Source organism: Rousettus aegyptiacus, unplaced genomic scaffold (genome assembly GCF_014176215.1).
Source record: "Rousettus aegyptiacus isolate mRouAeg1 unplaced genomic scaffold, mRouAeg1.p scaffold_m13_p_4, whole genome shotgun sequence".
NCBI lineage: Eukaryota > Metazoa > Chordata > Mammalia > Chiroptera > Pteropodidae > Rousettus > Rousettus aegyptiacus.
Window position 1 is genome coordinate 80,832,423 of NW_023416307.1, and position 18,253 is coordinate 80,850,675.

General features: G+C 33.5%; 1 pseudogene; it reads left to right on the top strand.

The window, feature by feature from the left end:
• The first annotated feature begins 708 nt into the window (after positions 1 to 708).
• Positions 709 to 1,071, top strand: LOC107510421 (annotated as a pseudogene).
• The last annotated feature ends 17,182 nt before the right edge of the window (positions 1,072 to 18,253 follow it).

An 18,253-nucleotide genomic window follows, 5' to 3' on the forward strand; every position in this document is an offset into this window, starting at 1 on the left:
TAATATATTTAATATATTTCGGTCCCATCTCTGAATTGTTTTCTTAGGTTTCTTTTGTCCAAATTACAATGTCTGCCTGCTCCAAATCCTTTACAGTCATGTGCCACATTACACCGTTTGAGTCAATAAGGGGCCACATATAGGACAGAGGTCCCATAAGATTATAAGCAAAAAGTTTGTGATGTTGAAGGAAAATGATGCCCCACCCCCCATGAAGTTGAATTTACTATTAGCTCTTGGTGATAGGAGGAGGCTCAGGATGCTGTCTACCCACCAGGGAACCTCCCAAAGCTGAGGCCAGGAGTTGTCGAGAGAGTGAGAGTAGAGGGCTGGGAAGGAGGGTAGCTGGGAGCCCACTGCCCACCCATACCTGTCCATGCCACCCCTTCCCTCACACACTCATACACACACAAACTTGCTTCCCTACCCACTATTTCTTTTTATTTTTCCTTCCTCCCAGATCCTTTCCTCTCTCCGCCATTTGTTCTCCCCTTCTCATTGGGCAGATTCTTAAGGTTGGATTTATACGTTCAAAAACAAAAACATGTTTAAATTCTTCATGGCTATGCTAAATTACTTTTCAAAAATATTGCAAATTGAGTTAGGTGAGAAATGAGGGCACAGGAGTCTCTAGCTGCCAATCATGAGCAAGCTGCCTGACAGTGGGTAGCCTGACACAGCACTCCAACATAGCTGTGCCAGTGTGTTATGAGGCCATCAACAACCAACCTGAATAGTGGAATCCCCAGTAGTAAAGTGAATATTCAAGTCTCCCAAGCACAGAAGATGGCTACATTGACTTTCAGTTTAAGATAAGCCCTCCTAAGATCTCATGTAAGGCCATTATTCTTGCTACAGTGCTGTTTTTGATTGGTACCTTTTCTATAAGCTCCCTCCAGCTGGCAGGCTATATCAGCAAAGTTGGAAGGATCAGCAGGCCAGGCCATTCTTGTCCTGATCCCTGGCATCCTGATGTTCCTGCCAGGACTTTATTTACTGTATATTGCCTACTATACATACAAAGGCTACTGGGGTTACTCCTATGATGACATTCCAGACTTTGATGAATAACACCCACCTTAGCCCTGAGAAAAGTCAGATGGGACTGGGCTCAGCTTTAAGATATTAAGCACAAAGTATTCCTAAGGGCTAAGGAATTCTGCAGATATTTAACAAAACAATGGCCAGGTTTTTAGGGATCCATTCTAAAAATGTTAATTGAGCTTACAATTAGCTAAATAAGATATGCTTTATTTTTTATCTCCTGGCTCTGGCAAAAGCCTCTGATACGTTTATCCACATGAACCTGTATTATGGAAGAATAACAGTGTTAACTGCATGAAAAAAAGAGCAGTTATTCTATAGTGGGAAGTGTTGTTACCACCGCCCTTTTTTAGAGTCGAGCACTTCTTTTAAAAGTCTTCATGGTAAGTTTGTTCTTGTGGCAAATGGAAGAATGTAGTATGTCAAATTTCTTATTACTAAGCAATTTATTTTGAAAATATCTAAGTATCTTATCCCCTATAATCATTTTTAACTTTGTGTTTTAGTGGAAGACCTTAGCAAAATCAAATATAAATGTGGGTACATCTGCAAAATTTTTACCTGCTTTATTATTAACAGTAACCAGTAATTTTTTAAACCTCAAAGCAAGTTTTAAAAATGTAAACACTTTCTCTCTTCACCAATTTTTGGCCGGCTCTGATCTGGTTCACCTAAAGGTTGACCAGCATATAATTTGGGTCAAGATGTTCTGTATATTATGCCTTTAAGGACTGGACTTTTGGCTGTTCCTAAGGAAAAAAATATAGATAGTGGTTCTTATTTAGAGTTTATAATCCCATTGTTAATACCTTGTATTATAACATTCTGCTGAGGATCATAAGGCTTAGCCTGGATCCCTAGAGGACTAGACTTTCTTAGTTTGATTCTGTTTCCTAACTTGCAAAAAGTGACATGTTAAAAAAAAAAAGTCAAAAACCTAAAAAAAAATTATTAGTTTACATCTTGTAGTACAAAATATATAAAGATGTAATTGTGTGACATCAATAACTGAAAAGAGTGGGGATGGAGCTGTTAAAAGAGTAGTTTTTATATTTTACTGAAATTAAGCTGGCATAATTTTAAATTAGAGTGTTATAACTTTAGGATGTTAATTGTATACAATGATAACAACGAAAATTATAGAATATATACAAAAATAAATGAGGAGCAAATTTAAGCATTTACTATAAAAAGTCATCTAAATATTTAAAAAAGACAGTAATGAGGAAGTGAGAAACAAAAAAAATTATAAGGAATATAAAAAAACAAATAAATTTGGAGAAGTAAGTCTCTTTTATCCATAATTATTTTGACTGTAGATAGATTAAACCCTTACATCAAAAGACAGATATTAGCAGAATGGATAAGAAAACATGATCCAAATATATGCTTTCTGCATGAGACTCAGTTTAATTCCCAGACACAAATAGATTAAAGGTAAAAGATGAAAATACATATGTTTCATGCAGATGGTAACCAAAACAGAGCAGGGGTAAGTACACTAATATTAAACAAAACAGATTTTAAATAAAAAATAAGACCACTAGAGGCAATGGAGAAAATTATATTATGACAAAATGATCAAATAAGCAAGAAGATATAATAATTTTAAATATTTATGCACCTAAATGAAACTACCAAAATGTATAAAATAAAAATGAACAGAATTAAAAGATAAAATAGTTCTACATTAGTATTTGGATACTTTAATACCCCACTATCAATAATACATAGACCAATTGGACCAAAAATAAATAAATAAATAAATAGAGGACTTAAACAACACAATAAAGCAATTAGATCTAATAGAACACTCTACACAATTAAAACAGCATATATATTTATCTCAAGTATATAAGTGAAATTTTTCATAATAGGTCATATGTTAGGCCACAAATTACATCTCTCTCTCTCTCTCTTTCTCTCTCTCTCTCATATATATAATGCATATATATATATATATATATATATATATACACACACATATATATATATAGTCACGATGGACTATATAAAGTTTGGTCTTAACAGAAATAAAACTGAAAAGTTCAGAAAACTACAAATTAAACAATACACTCTTAATCAGTAGGTGAAGAAGGACTTACAAAAAAATTAGAATCTTTTAAACACAAATAAAAACAAATAAGCAATATACCAAAACTTGTGACACAACAAAAGCAATGTTAAATGGGGAAATTTATATTTATAAACTTTCATTGAAAAGCAAACAATTAATTAACAACTTGACTTTACAACTAAAGGTACTAGAAAAATAACAAATTCAAACAAAATTAGCAAAATGAAGGAAGTAATAAGATTAGAGCAGAGGTAAGTGAAATAGAGATTAGAAAAACAATAGAGAAAATAAATTATATGAAAAGTTAGTTCTTTAAAGAGATCAACAAATCAACAAACCTTTGACAAACTAAGAAAAAAAGAGCAAGACTAATAAAATTGAAAATGGAATTGGGAACATTAGTACTGATTCTACAGAAAGTAAAGTGGATTCAAAGAATGTACTATTAAAAATTGCATAACAAGCAATTGTATAACCTAGGCGAAATGCCAAATTTATAGAAACACAAAACCTACAAATTTACAAAAAATAAAAACCCTAAATAGACCTAGATCATATGGAGATTGATTCAGTAATCAAAAAACTCTCAACCGAAAAAAAAAAAAAAATCTGTATAAGATCACCTTACTATCCAATTTTGCCAAACATTTAAAGAATTAACACTAATTCCTCTCAAACCTTTCCAAAAAATAATGAAGAGGGAAGAATATTTCCTAACTCATTCTGGGAAGCTAGTGTTAATCTGATTCAAAAGCCAGACAAATTCTTAACAAAATACTATCATATTAAAATGATTTTATACCCAGCCCACCACAACCTGGGTCTCAGTCTCCTCACAGAGGGGAGCGCAGCGCTCCTGGCACCACAATACTCAGGACACAGCCTATTCAACATCTTCAGATCTGGCAAATCAGGTAGCAGCAGAAGCAGGAACGGCCTCAGTTGCTTTAGCTCTTGTCCTTCCCTTCGCCACATTGAGAGCCTATGCCAACCCAGAGAACACTCCTTTTACCCTCCAGCTGAGGCTCCTGGGACCAATGAATGAACTCAGAGACAGAGGATCAGATTTCAGGTAGCGGCAAGGGATAGAGAATCAAGAGTGAGTAAAAAGAGGAGGAAAAGAAAACATGGTGGAGTGAGAGACATCCCCAGACCTCTCCCCTTGAAACAATAAGTTGAAAATCTAAAGTTCAACAACAACAAAAAAACACCCAAACGGCACACCAACACATCTGAGTGTGAGATCTGCGCATAAGAGCTACCATGGTTCAGAACCCTGGGAGTTGGGCGGTGGACTGGGAAAAATAAAGAAACTGCCTCTTGCACCCTGGAGAACTCCCTGTAGGAAGAAGGGGAGGGGAGAAGGTGTGGCAACTTCCCTGAACAACCCTGCCTGGGAGAGTTTGTGAGTTCCACTCAGCCAGTATCAGAGCCCAGTCATCATGGCAGAAAGCAGAAAAACAAACAGCAGAGAAAGAACAGTTGATTTTTACCAGCCATAGTTGCAAAATTGACGCTGAGCTGAAGCCCCCAACCCCCAACCGAGAAGGCCCTTCCCACATATCCTCTGAGACAGACACCAGGGAGCCCCAGGGGAATAGAAGAATTTGAACAAACACTGCCGGGACTACACTGACACTGACAGGAACTGAAACCGAGAGTAGCGAGCGTGACTGAATATCAGAAAATAAAAAGGGATTATTAAGGTTTTATATGAAGCAAGGATCCAAGAGGCTTAGACACCACCTATTGGAAACCAAAAGAAAGGTACCTTCTTTGCAGCAGGCTAAAGAGAGACATTTATATAATAAATCTTCTTCAGGAAAAACATCAGAATACATTTCCATTAATGCCCAGGAGGAGAAATAGTCCATCAATCAACATGAACAACCAAGATGACAAGCCATCTCAGAAAGAAAGAGTAAAATCTCCAGAAAATAAGCTTACAGACATAGAAATATGCAACTTAAATGACAGATAATTCAGGATGGTACTTATGAAAAAACGCAGTGAGTTCTGAAACAAGTCATATTAAAAATTTCAGGAATTGAAAAAGCAACTAGATGAGCAGAGCAAGGAGATTGAGACCTTCAAAAGGAACCAAATAGAACTTCTGGAGATGAATAACACACTGCAAGTGCTGAAAAATGAAATAGCAAGCTTGGGAAATAGAGTCAACCAAATGGAGGAAAGGATCAGTGACACTGAAAAAAGAAATCTAGAAATAAATCAGAAAGAAGAATAAAGAAAAAACTAAAAGTAATGAAAGAGAAATTCAAGAACTAGCTGATACCGTCATGAGAGGAAACAAGAGTAATGGGCATTATCAAAGGCAAGGAAAATGGACTAGAAAGTATTTTCAGACAAATAGATGACAAGAATTTCCCAAATCTAAGGAATGAGCTAGAGCTTGAAATTCAAACAGTCAACATAACACCCAATTACCTCAACCCAAAAAGGGCTACTCCAAGAAATATTGCATTAAAGTTATCAAAAATCAACAACAAAGACAAAATTCTCAGGACAGCCAGGGAGAGGAAAATGGTAACTTATAAAAGAAAACCCGTTAGATTATCATTGGACTTCTCAGCACAGATCTTAAAAGACAGAAGGGAATGGAATCAAATACTCAAACTATTACGTGAAAAGAATAATCAGCCTAGAATAATGTATCCAGCTAAGCTTTTCTTCAGATATGAAAGAGAAATTAAGCCCTTTTCAGACATATCAAAATTGAGGGACTTCTTCACTACGAGGCCTCCCCTACAAGAAATATTGAAAGGGGTCAGCTCACCTAAAACAAAATGATAAAATAAACAAACGAACAAAAAAACACCCATAATTAGGAGTAAAGTGACTATCAGGCAAATAGAAGCAAAGGAGTTCAACCCTTACTAAGAAGGCATTATAAGCTTAAACAATAAGAACAGAATTGCTATAGCAAGATAGTAATGAATGTTCAGCATATTATAGGAATAAACTGAGATACCAATGATTGAAAAGGGGAGAATTCAAACATCCAAATTCGCAAAGGGGATGGAGGTAAGGTACATGCAGAAGAAAATAGACAACTGTATATATACGTAATCATGATTTTTATATTTGTAATGGTAACCACACACCATAGAAAAAGAACTAAAGTATATAACATAAAACAAGAAAAACCAGAGGCAAAACCCACAAAAGTCAACCTAAATAAAGGAAACAGAAACATAAGGACAGGAAGCAATGGAAACACTGAGCTACCAGAAAGCAAAAGATAAAATGGTTATAAGAAGACCTCATATTTCCATAATCGCCCTAAATGTAAATGGACTGAACTCACCAATAAAAAGTCACAGAGTTGCAGATTGGATCAAAAAGCAAAGCCTAACCATATGCTGCCTCCAGGAGACACATCTCAGCTCCAAAGACAAATATAGACTCAAAGTGAAAGAGTGGAAAATGATATTTCAAGCAAATGGCATTCAGAGAAAAAGCAGGAGTAGTGGTACTAATATCAGATGAAATAGACTTCAAAATAAAGAAGGTGAAGAAATATACTGAGGGACACTTCATAATGATAAAGGGAATTATACAGCAAGAAGAAATAACACTTATTAACATCTATTCTCCCAATTAGGGAGCCCCGAAATATGTAAAGCAATCCTAACAGAACTAAAGGGAGAAAGAGACCCAAACTCTACCATAGTAGGTGACCCAAATGCCCCACTGTCAAATATGAACAAATCATCCAAACAGAAAATCAATAAGGAAATAATAACATCCTTAAATGACACATTAGACCAACTGGACATAATTGACATTTAAAGAGCCTTCCATCCCCAAACAGTTCCCTATACATTCTTCTCTATTCTTAAGAATCAACCACATACTGGAACACAGAGATAGCCTCAACAAAAATAAGAGGGTTGAAATCATATCTGATCATAATGTTTTGAAACTAGAGATCAACTGCAAAAAGAAATCAGGAAGAACTACACAAACATGGACATTAAACAACATGCTACTGAGAATAACTGGGTCAGAGAAGAAATAAAAAGAGAGATCAAGAGATACATAGAAATGAATCATAATGATAGTACAACATATTAAAACTTTTGAGACATGGCAAAAGCAGTCATACAAGGAAAGTTCATATAATTACAGTCCTATCTCCAAAAACAAGAACGAACCCAAGTAACCTAACGCTTCAACTTAAAAAACTAGAAAAGAAAGAACAAATGAAGCCTAAAGTCAGAAGGAAAGAAATCATCAAAATTAGAGCAGAAATAAATCAAATTGAAAACAAAATGAAACAAAACAAAAAAAAACAATAGAAAAAAAATAAGTGTAACAAAGAGTTGGTTCTTCGAGAAGGTTAATAAAATTAACAAACCTGTGGCTAGACTCACAAAACAACAAAAAAGAGAAAGAATACAAATAAATAAAATCAGGGATGAAAGAGGGTAAATTACGACAGATATCCCAGGAATACAAAGGATCATAAACGAATACTATGAAAAAGTATATAACACCAAATTTAATAACCTAGAAAAAACGGACCAGTACTTAGAAAAATATAATCTTCCTAGACTGAATTAAGAAGAACTGGAAAATTTAAATAGACCAAACAGCAGTATGGAAATTGCAACAATCATTAAAAACCTACCAAAAAGTAAAAGTCCAGGACCAGATTGCTTCACCAAATGCACTCTACCAAAAACTCAAAGAAGATTTTATACCTATGCTCCTCAAACTCTTCAAGAAAATCGAAGAGGAGGTAATACTTCTCAACTCATTTTATGAGGCCAACGTACTCTGATTTCCCAAACCTTGTAAAGATAACACAAAAAGAGAAAACTACAGACCAATATTTCTCATGAACACAGATGCAAAACTACTAAATAAGATACTAGAGAACCAAGTACAGCAACATATTAAAAAGATTATACACCAGGATCAAGTGGGCTTCATCCCAGAAGCACAGGGATGGTTCAATATACATTAATTGATTAATATGATACACCACATAAACAAAATATAAAATAAGAATATATGATCATATCAATTGATGCAGAAAAAGCCTTCGACAAGATACATCATTCATTTATGATCAAAACAGAACAAAATCGATATAGAAGTAAAGTACCTTAACGTAATAAAGGCTATCTATGACAAACCCTAAGCCAACATTATACTTAATGATGAAAAACTAAAAGCCTTCCCTCTAAGATCAGGAACAAGGCAAGGCTGTCCACTATCACCACTGTTATTCAATATAACATTAGATGTCTGAGCCAGTGCAATCAGGCAAGAGAAAGATATAAAAGACATCCAAGTAGGAAATGAAGAAGTCGTACTGCCACTATTTTCAGATGACATGATTCTCTATACAGAAAACCCTAAAGGCTCCACAAGAACACTACTAGCAACAATAAGCAAATACAGTAAAGTCTCTGGATAGAAAATCAACATTCAAAAATCCATATCCTCCCTCTACTCTAATAATAGTGTCATAAAAATAAGTGAAAATCCACATCCAAAAAGATACATTTCCACACCGATGTTCATAGCAGCATTATTCACAGTGGTCAGGACATGGAAGAAAACGGTGTTCTACGGTAGATGATTGGCTAAAGAAGAGGTTGTACACATATCCAATGGAATATTACTCAACCATAAGAAGAGATGAAATACTGCCATTTGTGACAACGTGGATGGACCTCAAGATAATCATGCTAAACAAAATAAGCCAGACTGAAAAAGTTGAAAATCACAAGATATCACTTATATGTGAAACATAAACCTAAAAGCAACAAATGAACAGGACAAATAGAGGCTCAGGAACATGGACAATGAACTAGTAGTTATCAGAGAATAGGGAATTGGGGAGGAGCAGAGAGGTAGACTGGGTAAAGGGGTCAAATATAGAGAAGTTGCAGGAAGGTGAAGTAGGTAAAGAGTATAAAGTATAAAGATGTCAAATTATAATGAACACCTGAAAATTATATAATTGTATTAACCAATGTTATCCCTATAAACTTAATTTTAAAAACTATATAAACTTAAATGTAATTTATTATTTAAAAAATAAAAAAAAAATGAAGAAACAAAAATTCCTTGATGAAGGATTACAAAAAGTAGTGTTCTCACAATAAGCACAGTGTTCCAGCAATTGTAAAGTCAAATAGAGTCTAATAAAAATAGCAAACAAAAAAAAATCACATAATATCACTTATATGTGGGATATAAACCTAAAAGCAAGAAATGAATAGGACAAACAGAGACTCATGGAAATGGAGTACAGACTAGTCGTTACCAGAGGGTAGGGCATGGGAGAGGAGGGGGGAGGTAGACAGTCAGAGGGGGTCAAATATAGGGAGGTAGGGAGAGAGTAAAGTGGGTAAAGCAGATCAAATACATGGTAATTGAAGGACACTGGATTTTGGGTGGTAAACACACAATAGAATACACAGATGTCAAATCATAATGTACACCTGAAAATTATATAATTATATTAACCGATGTTAACCCGATAAGCTCAGTTTAAAAACAAACAAACAAACAAACAAATAAATAAATAAAATGATTTTACACCATGAACAAGTGGAATTTATCTATGGAAGTTAGGATGATTCAATATAGAAAAAAAAAATCAATGTAATACTACACACTAACAAAACAAAGGGAAACATCTACATAGTCATCTCAATTAATGCACAAAAAATTCTCAGCAAAATTAAACACTTTTTTTGGCTAAAACATACACACACACACACACACACACACACTCCACGAACTAAAAATAGAAGAAAACTACCTCAACATAAAAGCCATACATGAAAAACCCACAATGAACATTTTACTTATTGGTGAAAGGCTGACAGCTTTTTTCTCTCAAATCAGAACAATGCAAGAATGTTCAATTTTGTTACTCTATTCAACAGAGTACTGGAAATCCTGGCCAGGAAATTAGGCAAAGAAAAAAAAAAAGCCATCTAAATTGAAAAGGAGGTAGTAAAATTATCTCTGTTCACAGATAACATGATCTTAAATGTAGAAACTCTTAAAGATTCCACAAAAAAAAAAGAAGAAAAGAAAATGTGAGAACTAATCACTTTATTCGGCAAAATTACAGAATACAAAATCAACACCCAAATCACTTATTTCTATACACTAACAATGATAAATCTGAAAAGAAAGTTATGGAAATAATTCCATTTACAATAGCGCCAAAAATAAAATAAAATAGTTAGAAATTAATTTAACCAAAAATATGGAAGACTTGAACAATGAAAACTGTAAAATATTGCTGAAAGAAATTGAACATAAATAAATTGACACAAAGTCCATGCTTATGTGTATGAAGAGTTTTTACTGTTAATATATCCATACCACCAAAAGCAATATGCAGATACAATGCAATTTCGATCACAATCACGATGATTTTTTTTTTTTTTTTTTTTTTTTGCAGAAATAGATAATCCATCCTAAAATGTGTATGGTATCTTAAGGGATCCTGAATAGCCAAAGCAATAATGAAAAAAATTAAAAAACAAACCTGGGAGGCTCACACTTCGTCATTTAAAAATTTATTATAAAGCTATAGTAATCAAGACACTGTGGTACTGGCATAAAGTCAGATATACAGAGGAACATAATAGAATAGAAAGCCCAGAAATAAAACATATTTGGCCAAATAATTTTTGACAAGGGACAAGACAATTCGATAGAAAAAGGACAGTCTTTTCAACAAATGATGCTGGAGAAACTATGAATTAAGTTGGACCCTGATCTAACACTATATATGCAAATTAACTAAAAATTGATCAAAGACATGAATGTAAGACTTTAAACTATAAAACTTTCAAAAAATATAGTGTTCACATTAGATTCGACAATAATTTCTTGTTTATAACATCAAAGGCAAATGAAAACTGAAGAAAAATTAGACAAGTTAGACTTCATAAAAATTAGAAAAAAATATGCATCTAAAGACAATATAAACAGAGTTAAAAGGGAATCTAAAGAGTGGGAGAAAATATTTACAAATTATATATCTGATAAAGGATTACTATTCAGAATATTTAGAGAACACTTAAAGCTCACCAATAAAAAACAAACAACCCAATTCAAAAATGAATCAAGGTCTTGAATATACTTTTCTCCCAAGAAGAAATACAAACGACCAATAAACATGTGAAAAGATGGTCGACATCTCTAATCATTAGAGAAATACAAATCAAGATAATAATGAGATACCATTTCACACCTATTAGGATGGCTATTATAAAAAAAAAAAAAATCCAGAAAGTAATAACTGTTGGTGAGTATGTAGAGAAAATTGGAATTCTTTTGCACTGTTGGTGGGAATACAAAATGGTACACATACCGTAGAATACAGTATGGTGGTTCCTCAAACATTAAAATGAAAAAAATTAATGGAATTAACATATGATCTAGCAATCCCACTTTGGTGTATGTAGTTAAAAGAATTAGAAGCAGGGTCTTGAAGAAATACTTGTATACCTGTATTCATAACAGCATTATCCCAATAGCTACAGTGTGACAACAACCCAGTGTTCATTATTGAATGAACAGATAAGCAAAATGTGGTATATACATACAATGAAATATTATTCAGTCTTAACAAAGAAATTCTGACATATAGTTCTACATGGATGAAATCTGAGGACATGGTAAGTGAAATAAGCCAGTCAAAAAATGATATCCATTATATAGTTCCACTTATAAGAAGCACTTAGTATGATCAAAATCATCAAGACAGAAAATAGAATGGCGCTTTCCAAGGTATAAAGGGAGGGGGCAATGGAAAGATTTTGTCTAATAGGTATAGGGTTTTAGTTTTACAATATGAAGATAGTTATGGAGATGGATGATGGTGACGATTATGCACATTTTGAGTATATTTAATACTACTGAACTGTACACTTACAATGATAAAGATGACAAAGTTTATGTTTATGTAAGTTAAAACATAATCAAGTGAATAAAGTCCTGTGCTTCCATTGCTAACCAAAACTTCTTTATCTGCCATAGACAACAAGACATTTTTGTCTTGATTAATGGTTCTAGCATGCTCTCAGAGACTGATAAAGCCAGAGGAGATAGAGACCATCAAAACACTTGCAAGATGTGACTAATTTATATTAACACATTTATGGAGAATATCTGTGTATATCTATTCTGACAGTGCATGAACACAAGGTAAAAAGAAAATGACTTTGGCAGAATATATTGCTTCCATTCAGTAGTTCTCACTCAAAGGCAATTTTGCCCTCAACAGGACATTTGACAATATGTACAGATATTTTTGGTTGTCAAAACTGGGGGAGGGTGCGATTGACATCCAATGGGTACAGGCCAAGTATGCTGTTAAATATCTTACAGTGAACAAGTATAATTCCCTATTATAAAAAGTTAATTGTGCCCAGATTAAGGAACCATGGTATAGATGCATTTGTCAGACAGTCTCGGTTTAAGATACTAACCTAAGCAGTTAGTTCTAATTGCTGATTTGGTTGGCTCACTGTGAGGAGATGAAACAAGTATGATTTATCATAAAATCCTTAGAATGATGAGGTAATTTCAAATAAAAGACTTCTGGAATAGATTATAATATATAGCACAACTAACTCACTACTGTAATTTTCTCCTAAGAAACTGAGAAGATTGTCATTTCACCAAGGCATTGAAAACTTAAGTGTTGAACATTTAAGTGACAGTAAGATAAAAATAATGATAAAATACTCTTACCCATAAGGATGCTTGGCACGAGAAAATTAACCACAATGCCCCTAGGACTAAAATATATGGATATTCCCTTAGGTTTCTACTTTAATTTTTGTAGCCAAAATAATATTCCAGAGTCTGATGATTAAAGAGGTCAGGCTTGAGTTGCCAATTTTTACAAATCCATATTCCAGGTCTTGGTTGTTTCACACGCAAGTGAAATGAAAAACGAAACCTGCAATGATATCTCTGGTATGTATGATGAATTTTCAAACTAACATATCTAGAAAAGTACCTGGAGCAATTTAGCAGTTTGAATGACAAAACAGAAGGAGAATAGTTCTATGCCTTTTGAAATTAAAGGCCTGCAATGTGGAGAAGGTTCTTAATATTCATGAGAACAAAATGACTTGTTCTAAGGATGTCAGTCATACAGCTTCTCCTAAAACCTAGGTGCTTGCTAAGGTTTTGAGATAAAAAATGAAGTGGCCATGATGACACATGAAGGCTATTTAGCAGCTGATCAAAAGAAACTTCATCTCACCAATACTGAACTGACTACCTCCAACTGTTGAAAGCACAATTTACTCATTTTCAAGTCTCTAAAATGGAACATAACCCAGAATTATTTTTCCCCAGATAACTGTTTGTTAAACATTTACCAATAAACCACTGAAGCATACTATAGTCATTTCTAAAAATTTGCAAGGTAGATGTTGTGAGGGTTTGTAGCCCACATACTGGAAAATTACCCTTTGTTAATTTTTGATTTGCTTCTGGAAATTAGAGATGACCTAGCTCTCCTTGATAGCAGATTACTCAGACTGCTTCCTGGACATTCAAGGTTTTGTTCTCAAACCATCTAGACTGCTGGTTCTTTTGAAAGCACAATTTCTTCAAAAAATCCAAAGGTATTGTACTTTAATTCCAATATACCAAAAACAATATGCAATATTTTTTGAGATACATATCTATATTCATTTAATTGTCAACTCATGTCCTTTTTTTTCTCTATTTTTTCCTAGCTGTATTAAAGCTTTTATACTTTAGTGGGAAAGTCACATACCTATTCTTTTTCCCTGAGGCATTTTATACATTTGCAGGGATATAAATTCAAGTAGGCTTTACATTCTTAACTTGATCTTTGCTCTGAGACACTTTAATCCATTCATTGGTTTTAAAAGTGACAAAAAGCAGGTCAGCAGTTAACTAGCAAGGGGGAAAGGACAGGAAACTTTTTGGGGTGTTGGCATTGTTCATATTCTTGTTTGTAGCAGTGGTTTCTTGGATTACATACATATGTCAAGCCTGTTCTTAGTATATGCTTTTAAAATATACAAGTTATAGTATTTCATTTATATCTAAATACATTTTGGGAGGAAAAATTATAAATGTGAAGTTCATACCTTGATTTGATCTTTGCAAACGAGCCTTTTTTATTTTTATCATTTTCTAATTGTGTTGGTGGGGGTGGAGGGTAGAAGGATGGGGAGAGAAAGATTGTCATTATTTGTGTGCTTGTCCTCTTTATACTTACTACGAATGAGCTAATTATTTTCTGAAGTTATCTTTCTCATCAGTGTCAACAATAACCAATACACACTATTAACATTATGCTTTCCAAAATCTGTCCCTAGAGCAACATTTCATTAAGTCAAATATTTCACCACTGCCTAACGTGTATAACCATCTTCCAAACCTTTAGCATCTTCTCTATTACCAGGTTTTTAGGTCACATCTGGAAACATTAATATTTTGCTACATCACATTGCACTCTAGGAGGCAACTTATTTTTCTGTCAAAATGGCCTAGGTTGTGCAGTGTAACAAATAACTCCCAAAATGTTAATTATTTTAAACATCTAAAAGTTATATCTTATTAATTTTTGCACTTAGTTCTATAGCCTTAAAATAGAAATTTACCAGCAGATATCAAAAGAACAAGGAGGGTACATGTACACATATCATGTGTTGGTGGGGACTTGACTACTTGTGCTTACTCTGAGATTCAAGTAACTAGAGCAATTGCTATCTGGAATATTTTTGGTTGTTCATATATAAGCAAGTAGAGATAGGTATGCTCCAAGAGGAAGTGATCCAGAAGGTAATAGGTGGTGTTCATGGAGTCGAATTTTTGTAACTGAGATTATAGAAGGTTTGTGGATATTAGTAATGACAAGGTCTATAGTAGACCAAGTGATTGAAGGGATAATGGTTGTTAGAGAGACTGGAGGACAAGATCATTAGAGGAGGAATTAAAACAACTAAGAATAGAAGGCATTGGATTTTTCATAAGGTGTATATTGGTATTGGTGAGAATTAACACTGAAGTCAAATTGGGGGAGAGTTCACATTATTGAGAAATAAAGTGGAATGAATTAAGCTCTTAAATATTCACTGTTGTCTGGAGAATAGGAGTAGTAAAGACAATGGTAATAGCTACCCATATATTTTTTAATCTGTGGTGTGTTCGTAATTTTAACTATATTTTAACAAATATTACATTATATTAAAATTTCTCTATTGAATTCACTAATTTGTATACAATTTAGGTGATGGTTAAATTTATATTTTAAGTCACAAATTACTGCACATTGAGATGTGATCATGAAGTGACATGGGAGACACCTTAGAGTTGAGGAGAGAGTGTATATTTTTGTTTGTATAGGGAGCGGTATAGTATATTTGGAAATATTTTTTGGAAGGAAAATGTCCAAAGTGTTGAATTTTAGTGACTCTTAGTACTTAGAAAACTGGAAGTCTGGAACATTTTTCTACTGGTAAATGCCCAACATCATTGCAATTGGTGGAAGATAGAGTCTCTATCCCACTGTCCTTATCCCACTGAAAAGGACAGACACTTACTTTCTTACCCTTTCTTGCAGTGACAAGAAATATAACTAGTCTAATATACCTCTTAGACTAGGTTAAAAACACTGACATTGAACAATACGGGGTTATATGTTTTAGTCAAGAAAGAACAGTGGAGCATCTTTTTAGGCAAGCACAGCAATATCTAGTCTCTAGAATTTAAAGGAGGTGACTGCAAAGTAGTATCCAGTGTTCAGCATTAGTGGTGTTGCCTGTGCAAGCTACCAAGTCAGAGCTGTGGCAATGTTCTCTTCTCTGGGATCCTTTGTGGCATGTTCTTGTATGTTTTGCTTTCCTGCTCATTCTGACTCTCATTCTTCTGCACCCCTTATCTTCCCATTGATTTGTTCATCTGTTTCACTTGCAATTAAGAGCACTGACTGTTAAGATTCTCGGAAATATAATAAACTGAATGGGGAGGAGAAAATATTTATAGAATTAAAGTATGAACACTTTCTAGAATGGAAGAAATATATGAATCTTCAAATTAAAATATCATATCAAGTTTCGAGCAAAAAATACAAAAAACAATTTCACACTGGGACTCATCAAACTGAGATTAAAGAACATCAAAGACAAAAAATATATGTAGAGACTGATTTAAAAAGGCTGATTGACATGTCTTATTTGTTACAGTAGATGACAATAGAAGTGGAATAATGCACTCAAAATAATAAATTCAAAATAACAGTCGATCTAGAATTTGATTCTTATTTTACCAGCCTTTCAAGAATGAGGATTAAAGTTTTCTTTTTTTTCTCAGACCAAGATTATAATGTTTCTCCTTAGAGGTCTTTATTAAGAAAACTACTAAAATATATACTTCAGAAAAAAGGAAATTAAAACAAAATATATTAATTTTTAAGTGCTAATGAACCAAAAATTAATAATATAAAGTGGTAAATAAGGATTTGCTTCAGAAAAAATTAATAATATAAAGTGGTAAATAAGGATTTGCTTCAATAAATCCCTTACACATTGAATCCTACTTGGTGTATGTATGCTTCTTAGAGGACACAAACTGACACAGATTCTAATGAGAATAGCCAAAGAAAGCTTATAAATTATCCCCCTACACCTTATTTACCCTCTCTGCCCCCCACTTTCTACCTTCTGGTAACCACCATTTTAGTCCCTGTTTCTGAGTCTGTTTTTTACTTGTTTGCTTATTTGTTGATTGATTTTTACATTCTATATATAAGTGAAACCATGCAGTATTTGTCTTTCTCTGCCTACCTTATCTCACTCAGCATAATACCCTCTAGATCCATCCATATTTTCACAAATGGCAAGATTTTCTTTTATATTGATGCATAATATGCCATTGTGTGTGTGTGTATATGTATACATATATATCATATACATTTATACATATACATGTATATATGACATTTTCTTTATCCGTTTATCTATCAATGGGTACCCAGGTTGCTACCATATCTTGGCTACTGTAAATAATATTGCAATGAACATAGAAGTGCATATATCTCTTCAAATTAATGTTTTTGTTTTCTTTGGACAAATATTTAGAAGTGGAATTGCCAGTCTATATGGTAAACTTATTTTTAGTTGTTTGAGGAATCTCCATACTGTTATTCACAGTGGCTGTACCAGTTTGTAGTGGCACCCACAGTGCATAAGGGTTCCATTTGCTTCACATCATCCTCAACACATGTTATTTATTGACTTTTTAATAATAGTCATTTTGATTGGTGCGAAGAATCATCTCATTGTGGTTTATTTTAGATTTTTATGTAGATATGAAATTATGTTATTGTATATATGCCTCTAAAATTTTTCTCCATAAACCCAACATCGCAGAGTCTGGTAGATACCCATACTACTACATAGCACACTTGGGGGAAGAGGATAGTCTTCCTCCAATGCACTTACTGGTTAAAAATTATTCTGTTAAGATATTTCCTACAACAAAAGTAGTGACCAAATAAGTAAATGTCACTTCTACTATAACTATAATGCCTAGATGAACTTTATAACTTTAAATTTTATAATTAAACTACTTTTCATTTTGTTTCATTTTATTCTCACTTGGTTTTTTAAAAGCTAGACTACTTTATTGTACTTTTTCATTTCTGTAGTTCATATTGTGATAGGCAATGAATTTCTGGAGAAGAGACCACTGTGAATTTATGTGCAAAGCTGGTTGTATATGTAGATGTTACATAAGCAGCTGATCTAGTATTATTATTTACTAATTCTGGACAGCCATGTGTTCGATAATATTTCTTTCCAGTCCATATTAACACTTTAACAGTTTTAGGGGTTTATTATTATTTGTTTAAGGCTTATTTTCCTTTAAATAAGAAGTAAACTGGAAACCAAAGCACCTTAAGTCATTCTGAAGATTTATACCTTAGAGCAAATCAGAAGCTTGGAGAGAGCAAAAGAGCATTATTTACTGAACAAGAAGGGACTTAAATAAGGTTGTTAAAAGAGTTTAGAAGTGAAACAACAATGAAACACTATTAACGGTAACAAGGGAAATATCACTAGTTTGCTTAGTACT